Source organism: Schistocerca serialis, chromosome 3, assembly GCF_023864345.2.
Source record: "Schistocerca serialis cubense isolate TAMUIC-IGC-003099 chromosome 3, iqSchSeri2.2, whole genome shotgun sequence".
NCBI classification, from domain to species: Eukaryota; Metazoa; Arthropoda; class Insecta; order Orthoptera; family Acrididae; genus Schistocerca; species Schistocerca serialis.
The window spans coordinates 86,231,047-86,244,236 of record NC_064640.1 but is presented as its reverse complement, the minus strand read 5'-3'; the positions used below and the strand labels follow the sequence as shown (position 1 = coordinate 86,244,236).

Below are 13,190 nucleotides of genomic sequence, written 5' to 3'. Positions count from 1 at the left end.
GAATAATGTTTGTCAGAATGTCTAATGCAGCACTTAATTTCATGAGTAATTATGGAAAAGGAAATTACAGTGGGTTTGCTATTCTGGAATTAACCACATCCTCTCTGATGTTTATCTGGGTGACTGGGTGAGCCATATGGGGTGAGGAAGTTAATTCACCAGCAGTATACCTGCAAGGCAATGCCCTTGTATCAGAAAAAAAATCATATGATATATGCAGTTACCTAAAAGTCCCATAATATTTGGTTACACTTTGTCATTACCAAGTAACAACAATGCCAATTTACATAATTAAACTGCAGTTGACATAAGAGAACAACCTCCACATTTAAACATAGAAGGTGAGTACCTGCCACAAATAAACCAAAACCATTGCAGGTGAAAAGTCACTCGTTGGCAATACTTCCATCACTTATAAATGTTGTTTCCAGAATACAGATTGGCAATAATTGTTCAGTTACTGCAGTTCACAAGAGCATTGTGGTTTATACAAACAGGTTGCTCTAGATGCTGAGAGAGAGCTCTTTAATTTCCTACTCTATATTTTTCCTGTTTTTTGTGACTGCAATTGTTGAGGAGAAGAAGGGCTGGGGTTATTCACTGTTTTCCAACATCCAAATGAGGATCAATAGCAAGTTAAGGAAAACTGTTTTGGGCTAGCAAGAACTTGGAATTCATAACACCAATTATCTGTTGCTTCTTGTGTTTTCTACATCTACATCTACATTGATACTCCGCAAGCCACCCAACGGTGTGTGGCGGAGGGCACTTTACGTGCCACTGTCATTACCTCCCTTTCCTGTTCCAGTCGCGTATGGTTCGCGGGAAGAACGACTGTCTGAAAGCCTCCGTGCGCGCTCTAATCTCTCTAATTTTACATTCGTGATCTCCTCGGGAGGTATAAGTAGGGGGAAGCAATATATTCGATACCTCATCCAGAAACGCACCCTCTCGAAACCTGGACAGCAAGCTACACCGCGATGCAGAGCGCCTCTCTTGCAGAGTCTGCCACTTGAGTTTATTAAACATCTCCGTAACGCTATCACGGTTACCAAATAACCCGGTGACGAAACGCGCCGCTCTTCTTTGGATCTTTTCTATCTCCTCCGTCAACCCGACCTGGTACGGATCCCACACTGACGAGCAATACTCAAGTATAGGTCGAACGAGTGTTTTGTAAGCCACCTCCTTTGTTGATGGACTACATTTTCTAAGCACTCTCCCAATGAATCTCAACCTGGTACCCGCCTTACCAACAATTAATTTTATATGATCATTCCACTTCAAATCGTTCCGTACGCATACTCCCAGATATTTTACAGAAGTAACTGCTGCCAGTGTTTGTTCCGCTATCATATAATCATACAATAAAGGATCCTTCTTTCTATGTATTCGCAATACATTACATTTGTCTATGTTAAGGGTCAGTTGCCACTCCCTGCACCAAGTGCCTATCCGCTGCAGATCTTCCTGTATTTTGCTACAATTTTCTAATGCTGCAACTTCTCTGTATACTACAGCATCATCCGCGAAAAGCCGCATGGAACTTCCGACACTATCTACTAAGTCATTTATATATATTGTGAAAAGCAATGGTCCCATAACACTCCCCTGTGGCACGCCAGAGGTTACTTTAACGTCTGTAGACGTCTCTCCATTGATAACAACATGCTGTGTTCTGTTTGCTAAAAACTCTTCAATCCAGCCACACAGCTGGTCTGATATTCCGTAGGCTCTTACTTTGTTTATCAGGCGACAGTGCGGAACTGTATCGAACGCCTTCCGGAAGTCAAGAAAAATAGCATCTACCTGGGAGCCTGTATCTAATATTTTCTGGGTCTCATGAACAAATAAGGCGAGTTGGGTCTCACACGATCGCTGTTTCCGGAATCCATGTTGATTCCTACATAGTAGATTCTGGGTTTCCAGAAATGACATGATACGCGAGCAAAAAACATGCTCTAAAATTCTACAAGAGATCGACGTAAGAGATATAGGTCTATAGTTTTGCGCATCTGCTCGACGACCCTTCTTGAAGACTGGGACTATCTGTGCTCTTTTCCAATCATTTGGAACCCTCCGTTCCTCTAGAGACTTGCGGTACACGGCTGTTAGAAGGGGGGCAAGTTCTCTCGCGTACTCTGTGTAGAATCGAATTGGTATCCCGTCAGGTCCAGTGGACTTTCCTCTATTGAGTGATTCCAGTTGCTTTTCTATTCCTTGGACACTTATTTCGATGTCAGCCATTTTTTCGTTTGTGCAAGGATTTAGAGAAGGAACTGCAGTGCGGTCTTCCTCTGTGAAACAGCTTTGGAAAAAGGTGTTTAGTATTTCAGCTTTACGCGTGTCATCCTCTGTTTCAATGCCATCATCATCCCGTAGTGTCTGGATATGCTGTTTCGAGCCACTTACTGATTTAACGTAAGACCAGAACTTCCTAGGATTTTCTGTCAAGTCGGTACATAGAATTTTACTTTCGAATTCAATGAACGCTTCACGCATAGCCCTCCTTACACTAACTTTGACATCGTTTAGCTTCTGTTTGTCTGAGAGGTTTTGGCTGCGTTTAAACTTGGAGTGGAGCTCTCTTTGCTTTCGCAGTAGTTTCCTAACTTTGTTGTTGTACCACGGTGGGTTTTTCCCGTCCCTCACAGTTTTACTCGGCACGTACCTGTCTAAAACGCATTTTACGATTGCCTTGAACTTTTTCCATAAACACTCAACATTGTCAGTGTCGGAACAGAAATTTTCGTTTTGATCTGTTAGGTAGTCTGAAATCTGCCTTCTATTACTCTTGCTAAACAGATAAACCTTCCTCCCTTTTTTTATATTCCTATTAACTTCCATATTCAGGGATGCTGCAACGGCCTTATGATCACTGATTCCCTGTTCTGTACATACAGAGTCGAAAAGTTCGGGTCTGTTTGTTATCAGTAGGTCCAAGATGTTATCTCCACGAGTCGGTTCTCTGTTTAATTGCTCGAGGTAATTTTCGGATAGTGCACTCAGTATAATGTCACTCGATGCTCTGTCCCTACCACCCGTCCTAAACATCTGAGTGTCCCAGTCTATATCTGGTAAATTGAAATCTCCACCTAAGACTATAACATGCTGAGAAAATTTATGTGAAATGTATTCCAAATTTTCTCTCAGTTGTTCTGCCACTAATGCTGCTGAGTCGGGAGGTCGGTAAAAGGAGCCAATTATTAACCTAGTTCGGTTGTTTAGTGTAACTTCCACCCATAATAATTCACAGGAACTATCCACTTCTACTTCACTACAGGATAAACTACTACTAACAGCGACGAACACTCCACCACCGGTTGCATGCAATCTATCCTTTCTAAACACCGTCTGTACCTTTGTAAAAATTTCGGCAGAATTTATCTCTGGCTTAAGCCAGCTTTCTGTAACTATAACGATTTCAGCTTCGGTGCTTTCTATCAGCGCTTGAAGTTCCGGTACTTTACCAACGCAGCTTCGACAGTTGACAATTACAATACCGATTGCTGCTTGGTCCCCGCATGTCCTGACTTTGCCCCACACCCGTTGAGGCTGTTGCCCTTTCTGTACTTGCCCAAGGCCATCTAACCTAAAAAACCGCCCAGCCCACGCCACACAACCCCTGCTACCCGTGTAGCCGCTTGTTGCGTGTAGTGGACTCCTGACCTATCCAGCGGAACCCGAAACCCCACCACCCTATGGCGCAAGTCGAGGAATCTGCAGCCCACACGGTCGCAGAACCGTCTCAGCCTCTGATTCAGACCCTCCACTCGGCTCTGTACCAAAGGTCCGCAGTCAGTCCTGTCGACGATGCTGCAGATGGTGAGCTCTGCTTTCATCCCGCTAGCGAGACTGGCAGTCTTCACCAAATCAGATAGCCGCCGGAAGCCAGAGAGGATTTCCTCCGATCCATAGCGACACACATCATTGGTGCCGACATGAGCGACCACCTGCAGATGGGTGCACCCTGTACCCTCCATGGCATCCGGAAGGACCCTTTCCACATCTGGAATGACTCCCCCCGGTATGCACACGGAGTGCACATTGGTTTTCTTCCCCTCTCTTGCTGCCATTTCCCTAAGGGGCCCCATTACGCGCCTGACGTTGGAGCTCCCAACTACCAGTAAGCCCACCCTCTGCAACTGCCCGGATCTTATGTGAACTATAAAATTTCATATTAAATGTCATCTGTCAAATCATATCAAAATTACATACATGGATTCATACTCAAAGCTCCAGAAAATAATGTTGTATTAGACCATGATGCATCAGTATGACAAGAGAAATGTGTCTAATCACCAGACTGGACAGAAATATTGATAGTTTCTCTACTGTTGACTGATGGTTTCTGTCACTGTAGACATTTTCCAGAAGGACACATGACACATTTTAACTTCCGAATGAATCTACCATTTCATTTAAAACATAGTGCAATAAAAAGTATCATCTGGCTTCTCTTACTGGTTTTGATCTGGCTCATGAATTTCACAGAATGTTTACCAACTTATGAGTGCAAGCTGAAAAGTAATGCCACTGAATTTTTATGTGAAAACTCTTAAAGCTTTTTGAATAAAACAAATGTTATTAACATTTTATAGTTTTCTTCTTCATTTCTACATGTTTGCAACCGTCTGCCACTAAAGAGCTCCTAACTGTAGTGTGTAACATGGAGGTGTCTAACTTAACTATACTGGTGCATGAGAAACAGCACGCTATATTCTAGTTTTGAATCTGAAGAATTCATCCACACATGGAGAACCCTCTCCTTCAGCATCACAATGCCATACCACACACACACATTGTAAAATCTGCAGCAATCTGATGCCTTGGATTCACAGGCATCATTCACCTTCCACACAGTCCTGACTGCGCCCCATCCAATTCTCATGTATTTCCAAAACTTAAAGAACACCTTCAAGGACTTCAATTTCATAGTGACCAAGTGGTGCAAGCAGAGGTGAGGTTGTGGCCCTGCCAACAAAGTCAGTTATGGTATCAACAAACTGGCCCCCATTTGGAGAACACATTCACTGCCAGGGAGGCTATGTTGAGAAATAAATACGTACACATGAAGAATAAACAAGCAGAGGGTTAATAACATTTGGTTGATGTAAAAAGCTTTCAGAATTTTCACATAAAAATTCAGAGGCATTAATTTTCAGCATGCCCTCATATAATAACTTAGTGATTACAGTGTTTTGTGTAGGGTAGCTCCAACAAGCATGTACATTCCTATTGTGCAAATAAAATTATCCCTTTCTCCAAGAGCATAATACAGTCACTAAGAAAGAATTTCTCCCAAAAATCAAATGGAAGTTTCAAACTGAAATAAGGAACAAGTGATGGCAACAAGAAGTCAGCAACTTCAAAGGCTTTCTGATGCCATGGACATAAATAACTTCTATGCAGTAATTCATGAGCTCCATGGTCTAACTAGCTTTTCAACAGGTTCACTAAATTTACTGACAATTTCACAATCCTCACAGTAAGTCTTGAAGTTTAGGCTGATGAGCCAAAACATTATGAGTAGCTGCTTAATACCTTGCTTGTCTGTCTTTGGAACAAAATACATCACTGATTCTGCATATCTAGGATTTGACAGTTTGTTGGTAGGTTTGTGGAGGTATGTGACATTAATTGTCAATGCACAGGTCATATAATTTGCATAAATAATGGGCTGCTGATTTGTGTATGTGGTGGTGGCACCTGATAGCGACCCAGAATTTGATCACCAAGACATCAACGTGAATTCATTATAATGCTTCTCGAACCACTGTAGCTCGGTTCCCACTCTACGACACAGACAATTATACTGCTGAAAGATGATACAGTCATCAGGAAAAACATCAAGCATGAAGCAATGCAGGTGGTTTGCAGCTGTAAGCATATCTTTGATTAGTACCACAGGTTCCATGCAAGTGCAGGAGAACGTCTCCCGTAGCATAATATGCTCCCACCAGCCTGCATCTGTGGAACACCGCATGTTTTGATTCACTGTTTACCTCAAAGATGGTGTGGAGATGGCCCTCGATTTAGTGTAGCAAAAAATGTGATTCACCTGAAGAGCAAACATGTTTCCATTGATCAATGGTTGAATCCTGATGGTCCACTGCAGTCATAACTAACAATGTCATTTGGTCGACATGTGAACACTTATGGATGGTCCACTGCAGAGCTCCATGTTCAACAATATACAATGAAAGGCATGCTCTGAAACACTTGTGCACACACCAGCATCATGCTCTTTTGGCAGAGATGCCACAGATCACCATTTATTCTACTTTACAGAGCAGACAAGCCTCCAAATCTCATTTTCTGTGAAGAGTCATGGAAGTCCACCCATGTAGTGCCTAGCAGTAGCTTCACTTTCGTTCTACCTCTTTCCATGGATGCTCATGACAATAGCACATGAAGTATGACCAGCTTCACCATTTTTTAGATATTCATTCACAGGCTCTGCATAGTAATAATCTTCCCTTTGCCAAAGTCACTCATCTCAATGGATTTCCCTATTTGCTGCCCATACCTTCACTATGGTTATCCCCCATCTGTGTTTGCCCACTTACATTCTTTTGTTACTCTGTCACATGCCTGCAACACTACCCATGTGGCATTCAACATTGCAGTGGGCAGTGGTCATAATGTTTTGACTTGCCCATGTGGAATGATGTAAGGAATACCTATTATAATTATAAACAGAAGCTCTACCACTTCAAAAGGCTTCCTTTACAATGTTCATCCATTAGCAGAAAAATTAAAGATGACAGATCCACTGACATAACAAGAATTCAGAGAAGTTCTAAAATGACTGCAACCTACGAAGGTTCAAATATTATTCGCAGTAGTTTTATTATAAATATTTACACTACTGGCCACTAAAATTGATACACCACAAATATGACGTGCTATAGAAACAAAATTTAACTGACAGGAAGAAGATACTGTGATATGCAAATGATTAGCTTTTCAGAGCATTCACACAAGGTTGGCACTGGTGGCGACACCTACAACGTGCTGACATGAGGAAAGTTTCCAACCGATTTCTCATACACAAACAGCAGTTGACCGGCATTGCCTGGTGAAACGTTGTTGTGCTGCCTCGTGTAAGGAGGAAAAATGCGTACCATCACGTTTACGACTTTGATAAAGGTCGGATTGTAGCCTATCGCGATTGCGGTTTATCGTATTGCGACATTGCTGCTCACACTGGTCGAGATCCAATGACTGTTAGCAGAATATGGAATCTGTGGGTTCAGGAGGGTAATGCAGAATGCCGTGCTGGATACCAACAGCCTCGTATCACTAGCAGTCCAGATGACAGGCATCTTATCCGCATGGCTGTAATGAATCGTGCAGCCACGTCTCGATCCCTGAGTCAACAGATGGGGATGTTTGCAAGACAACAACCATCTGCACAAACAGTTTGACGACGTTTGCAGCAGCATGGACTATCAGCTTGGAGACCATGGCTGCAGTTACCCTTGACACTGCATCACAGACAGGAGTACCTGCGATGGTGTACTCAACGACGGACCTGGGTGCACGAATGGCAAAACGTCATTTTTTCGGATGAATCCAGGTGCTGTTTACAGCATCATGATGGTCGCATCCATGTTTGGCGACATTGCAGTGAACGCACATTGGAAGCGTGTATTCATCATCACCATACTGGTGTATCACCAGGCGTGATGGTATGGGGTGCCATTGGTTACATGTCTTGGTCACCTCTTGTTCACATTGACGGCACTTTGAACAGTGGACATTACATTTCAGATGTGTTACGACCCCGTGGCTCTACCCTTCATTTGATCCTTGTGAAACCCTACATTTCAGCAGGATAATGCACGACCGCATGTTGCAGGTCCTACACGGGTCTTTCTGGATACAGAAAATGTTCGACTGCTGCCCTGGCCAGCACATTCTCCAGATCTCTCACCAATTGAAAACGTTTGGTAAATGGTGGCCGTGCAACTGTCTCATCACAATACACCAGTCACTATTCTTGATGAACTGTGGTATCGTGTTGAAGCTGCATGGGCAGCTGTACCTGTACACGCTATCCAAGCTCTGTTTGACTCAATGTCCAGGCGTATCAAGGCCGTTATTACGGCCAGAGGTGGTTGTTCAGGGTATCGATTTCTCAGGATCTATGCACCCAAATTGCGTGAAAATGTAATCACATGTCAGTTCTAGTATAATATATTTGTCCAATGAATACCTGTTTATCATCTGCATTTCTTCTTGGTGTAGCAATTGTAATGGCCATTAGTGTATTTATCCCTCTAGATAAGATTTCACACTTATCACATTAACCTCTAAAACCTGAGTAGTACCTGCAAAACTTTTCAAATGCAACCACTGTCATGATATTCAAGAAAGATGATGGAGTCACAACAGCAATTCCCATGGTATATCTCTGCTGCCTTTTACAGGTTGGGTTTTCACTGGACTCTTAACTCAACTGACAGCAAGCTGTTTCCAAAAATGTACTTTGGGAGTCTCATGGTAGTTTCTGGATATGCATAAGGTTGTCACTGTTAAGGTCCCTTTTGTGTACAACAGGCAGCTGTATATAGAAAAAGAGGGGCTGTCATAATCTATAATTCTTTGAAATAAGGCCTACATGATACGTTATTTTCGGTGATGCCAGAATAGCTCCTGATGACTTTCTTCTGACAAATGAAACTTTTGCTGGTTCTTGAGAATTATCCCACAGAAAAATGCAATGAAAGAAGGCATTATAGGAGTTAATCACCAATTTTTCAGTAACAGATGTGCATAATTTTTTTAGCCGATAGATAACTCATGAAAGCTTTCAAGATATATAGTCTATGTGACTCTTTCAAGTTAATGTTGTAAGGAGTTTGGTAGAAGTAGATTCAATATCAACACTGGATAAGCTGAAAAAAATATTAACAGTCTTCAACCACATATTGGATAATCTGAGAAAATCTTTACTCTGCTCCTTCAGTTTATTTACGTTCCTCCCAGAACCGATGGAAGTTGTATCATCTGTATAAAACACAGATTTGCACTGCATATTGTTGGGCAGGTCATTTATAAATATTATAAACAGTGCCGGCCCAAGCACTGATCCTTAGGGAACACCTATAGTAACATAAGAAACTGCAACTTTCAGTCATTGTAGCTCACAATTTGTTTCCTGTTACTGAGACAAGATTTAATGAGGAAGAATTTTAGGTACATAATGCTGTAACACTGTAGTTTCTCTAGTAACTCTCTGTGGTTTACAGAATCAAATGCCTTGGATTCAAAAGAGGAGTGCACAATAGAAACAACAGTTCCAGCAGCTTTAACTGTTGACAATAGGAATGTAAAACCATTTTGAGACTTATCAATATATTGTTTTTTTGACAAATGCATGCAAATTTTCTTTTTTATACAATATTCAATTATTTTTGAGAAAATACATAGTAGAAAAATTGGATGATAATTATTAGTGTGGGATTTATAACACTTTTGTGTAGTGGAATGACTACTGTCTTTTTTAGACATTCTGGAAAAATACTGCTGACAAACATTTATTTTATAAGTGGGCACAAGGGGAATGATATTAAGTCCATTATTTTTTTAATAACAAAATTTGAAAGCAATAAATATCTCCTTATTTTGAGTCACTTAATTTTGCTACTGATTTAGTTACATCACATCTTTTCTCCAATTACAAGTTGGTGAGGTAAAAAAAAACTGGTTTACATAAACAGATTGTGAAATAGCTTTCACTGCAGGTTTCAAACTCTTCTTATGAGGAGGTGAGGAATTAAGGTCTGCAGCATTGATCAAAAAAGAGGTTCAATTCATTTGGAGGGACTTTAACCTCATTTGTACCATTTACACACTGCCTGCCTGTACCTAATTCTGACTTAATGGCCCTCACACTGTCTTACATTTGTTATTGGAGTTTTCAATGAAGTTATCATTTGTTCTGCATTTGGCTAATATGATTTGTAGTCTGTAGTGTCTCCTGAGGCTAATGTATGCTGCTTTATCAACACTACCACATTTTACCTTATTATGGCAGATCAAAACCATTTATCTTAGCTTGTACAAATGTGGTGAGAAACACTTACATAGAGTTGTTTGACCAGGCTTGCTTGCTTCAGTTTTGTTTTGTTTGGTCACCAGGAAGTATTGAAAATTTCAGACAGAGTACTAATGCTCAACAGTAAATGGCTCCAGTTCAAAATCATCTTTATGTGCATTTGTAATAAAATTGTCACAACAAGAGAGTTGTCTCGTGGGATTGTAATTTGCACAGAAGAGATCTTAGCATGTTAAACAAATTAGCATTTCTGGGTGTTTTATTTCTTACATCAAACTTTAAATCACCAAAAATTAATTTATTGTGTTTGGCATATTTTTCTGTATGAGTAATACGTTTATCTAAGCACTCTACAAATTTATCATCATCACTATCAGGAGAGTAGTATATTGAATTAACTGTCAGTTTTAGTGTTGGTAGGAGCATGACAGCTGCTTCAAAAATACCTTTAACATGGTAAGTCCCTAACATCAAGCAGAGTATACCTCAGTACTAGCTTATTACGTATATATATTGAGGAATCCCCATAGTCTTGATTGGGTTGCAGTAGCTTGTAATTAAATTAAAACATAGTGGTACATACAGTTTTATCTCTTCTTTTAAGCAGTGTTCATTAGTACATAATATTATTCTCTGTACGCATTCAGCATAACACCAAGCTCATCAGCTTTATATTTCGGAGACCCAATATTTATGTGCACACATAAAACAGATTTTTCATTGCAAGAAAGAAGATGCACGGTGTCCTGGGGCAAAATGGAAGCACACACAGTGGTTTTCCTTGCACTGGTCTTTGTTTGGTGTGGTGGTGGAGTTCCATTTTGGAAGCACATGAACTTTCTTGAGGCAGGCCATAAAACTTATTATTTCTCTGTGGCATTTTTTGGTCCTGTTTGAGACTTGGATGGCAGACTACCTTATTTCACTTCCTGCATAATTTATATGTCATTGGTGATTTAATAAACTTGATAACACTTTAGCTTGGGATGGGTGATTTGATGCACTTGATAAAGGAGATGAAACAGTATTTAATGAGGCTGCTATCTTCTTCTGTGCCGATAAAAGTGTATTTTTCTTGTTCATTTCTCAAGGTTCTTGTTTGCTTCACATGCAGCATAATTTATTTGGCCAGGCTCACTGGAGGCACTTAACAATACTTCGGCATAGGATGAATGTGCTGATTCACTACTCACAGTGGTTACCTTCACCTCTTCTGCCAACGATTCTCAACAGTGCTGACTGTATTCTCATTCCTGCTGTTGCTATTGATATTTTATCAATCATTGATGTTCCTGTTGCTTCAGCTGTGGTTTTGTCTGTTCTGTTTCGTTTGCCCTCAAATTTGGCTATATATGCTTGATGCCCTGGGGTTTTTGGCATTTTTGTAGTTACCAGTGAACTTCTGACAACATTCAATAAATTAACACAAAGCTCAGTTTTTCCTTAATTTTGCATGTTAAACACATCTCTTCCACTGAAAGCACTTTGTTTACATTATTGTTTACATTATTTTTATGGGTCCGGGTTTGATGCCCGGCTGGGTCAGGGATTTTCTCTGCTCAGGGACTGGGTGTTGTGTTGTCTTCGTCATCATTTCATCCCCATCTGACGCACAGATCACCCAATGTGGTGTCGAATGTAATAAGACCTGCACCAAGGCGGCCAGACCTGCCCTGCAAGGGGACTCCCGGCCAATGATGCCAAACGCTCATTATTATTATTCAAAGAGGTAGTATGGACCAAACAAGAAAAAAGCCCAGTAAACATAGGCTCTAAAATGTATATCTTAAGAGATGTGTTTCACAGTAGCAAAGATGAACAAATGCTCATAGCTCCTAAGGTATGTGCATTAGAGCCCATGTTTGCTGGACATTTTTTCTTGTCTCGGTCCTCAATACCATCCCTCAAAATACGAAAAGCAAAGAGCTTTCATTACAAGAGACATGTCTCTCAGAAGTAAAGATGAACAAGTGCCTGTAGCTCTTAAGGTATGAATGTTAGAGACAATGTTTACTGGACTTTTATATCGTTTCTGCCCATACTACTACTTCTGAAAGTTTGTCAATGGAGTTCTGGTCGATCCTGCACATGTAGGAGTTCAAAAGGTAAGTTAACATAGCACTAAGAATTTGAAGCTTACACAATAGTAATTCACATCTAGGTCCTGTAGGCAGTATAAGACAACTGACTGAATCTGGTTGTTGTCCATAAATTGGAGACCACTCAAATTTTCTTTCAGCATCCACAACATAGAAAAATAAAAACAGAGTGAAGTTGCACCTAACTTGTGAAATTGTAACACAATCCCTATGTTGAGAATAGCTTGTGAGTTGCTTCATTGTCATGCAAGAGGACATTGGCTAACTTCTTACATATTTTTGGTTTTTCACAGTTGAAGTAACATCAACAGCTGCTCCTTTCAGCATAACTTTCACATAGTTAATGAAAATGAAAACTGTGATTTTAGCCATGGATGGGCCGAATTTTTAATTTAATTTTCAGAGTCAATCATGTGTGCTGCCATACCATCAAAACTTCCTTCACTTCTGAACTGAAACAATGGTGCAGTGTCAAACACGTCTATAAGTATATTTTCAGAGGTTGTTTCTGTTCAAAGCATAAGGTTCCAGGAAATTGATGGAAGCCACAAACATTCATTTTTTTAAGTCAGAGGTCAATGCGGGAGTAACACATCACGGACACAATGTACCATAATCCAGTTGGTCATGAACAGAACAACACTGCCAAATGTATTCCCATCTCTTCAGCAATGGGTGTGATGATCACTTTCTGATTAAAAGAAATCATGTTTTTCAGCCACTGCACCATGTTTGGTGTTTTCACTGTTGGTGATATTCCTAGCCTTTCCTGATATGCCACATGTGAGTGGTTGCTGTTAATTGCTGGCACCATTTTACTATAGCAGCGAATGGATTTCTCAGGACTCCTTGTGAAACTATGAAGGATGTCTCCGATGTCTGTGTCAGACACTCAGGGACAGCCTGGTGATTTGCCTTTACACAAACAACCTGTTTCTTGGAATTGTTCATGCCATTATCTAATGCTCTTGTGCTGTAGGAAGATCCACACTATACCTAGTACAAAAATCATGATTAACAGGTAA

The 13,190-nt window shown here is 40.7% G+C and overlaps 1 protein-coding gene across 1 annotated transcript in view; it reads right to left on the bottom strand.

The window, feature by feature from the left end:
* Positions 1-13,190, bottom strand: part of LOC126469750 (regulator of G-protein signaling 7) — a 262,114-nt gene that overhangs the window by 92,329 nt on the left and 156,595 nt on the right. The window lies entirely within an intron of this gene.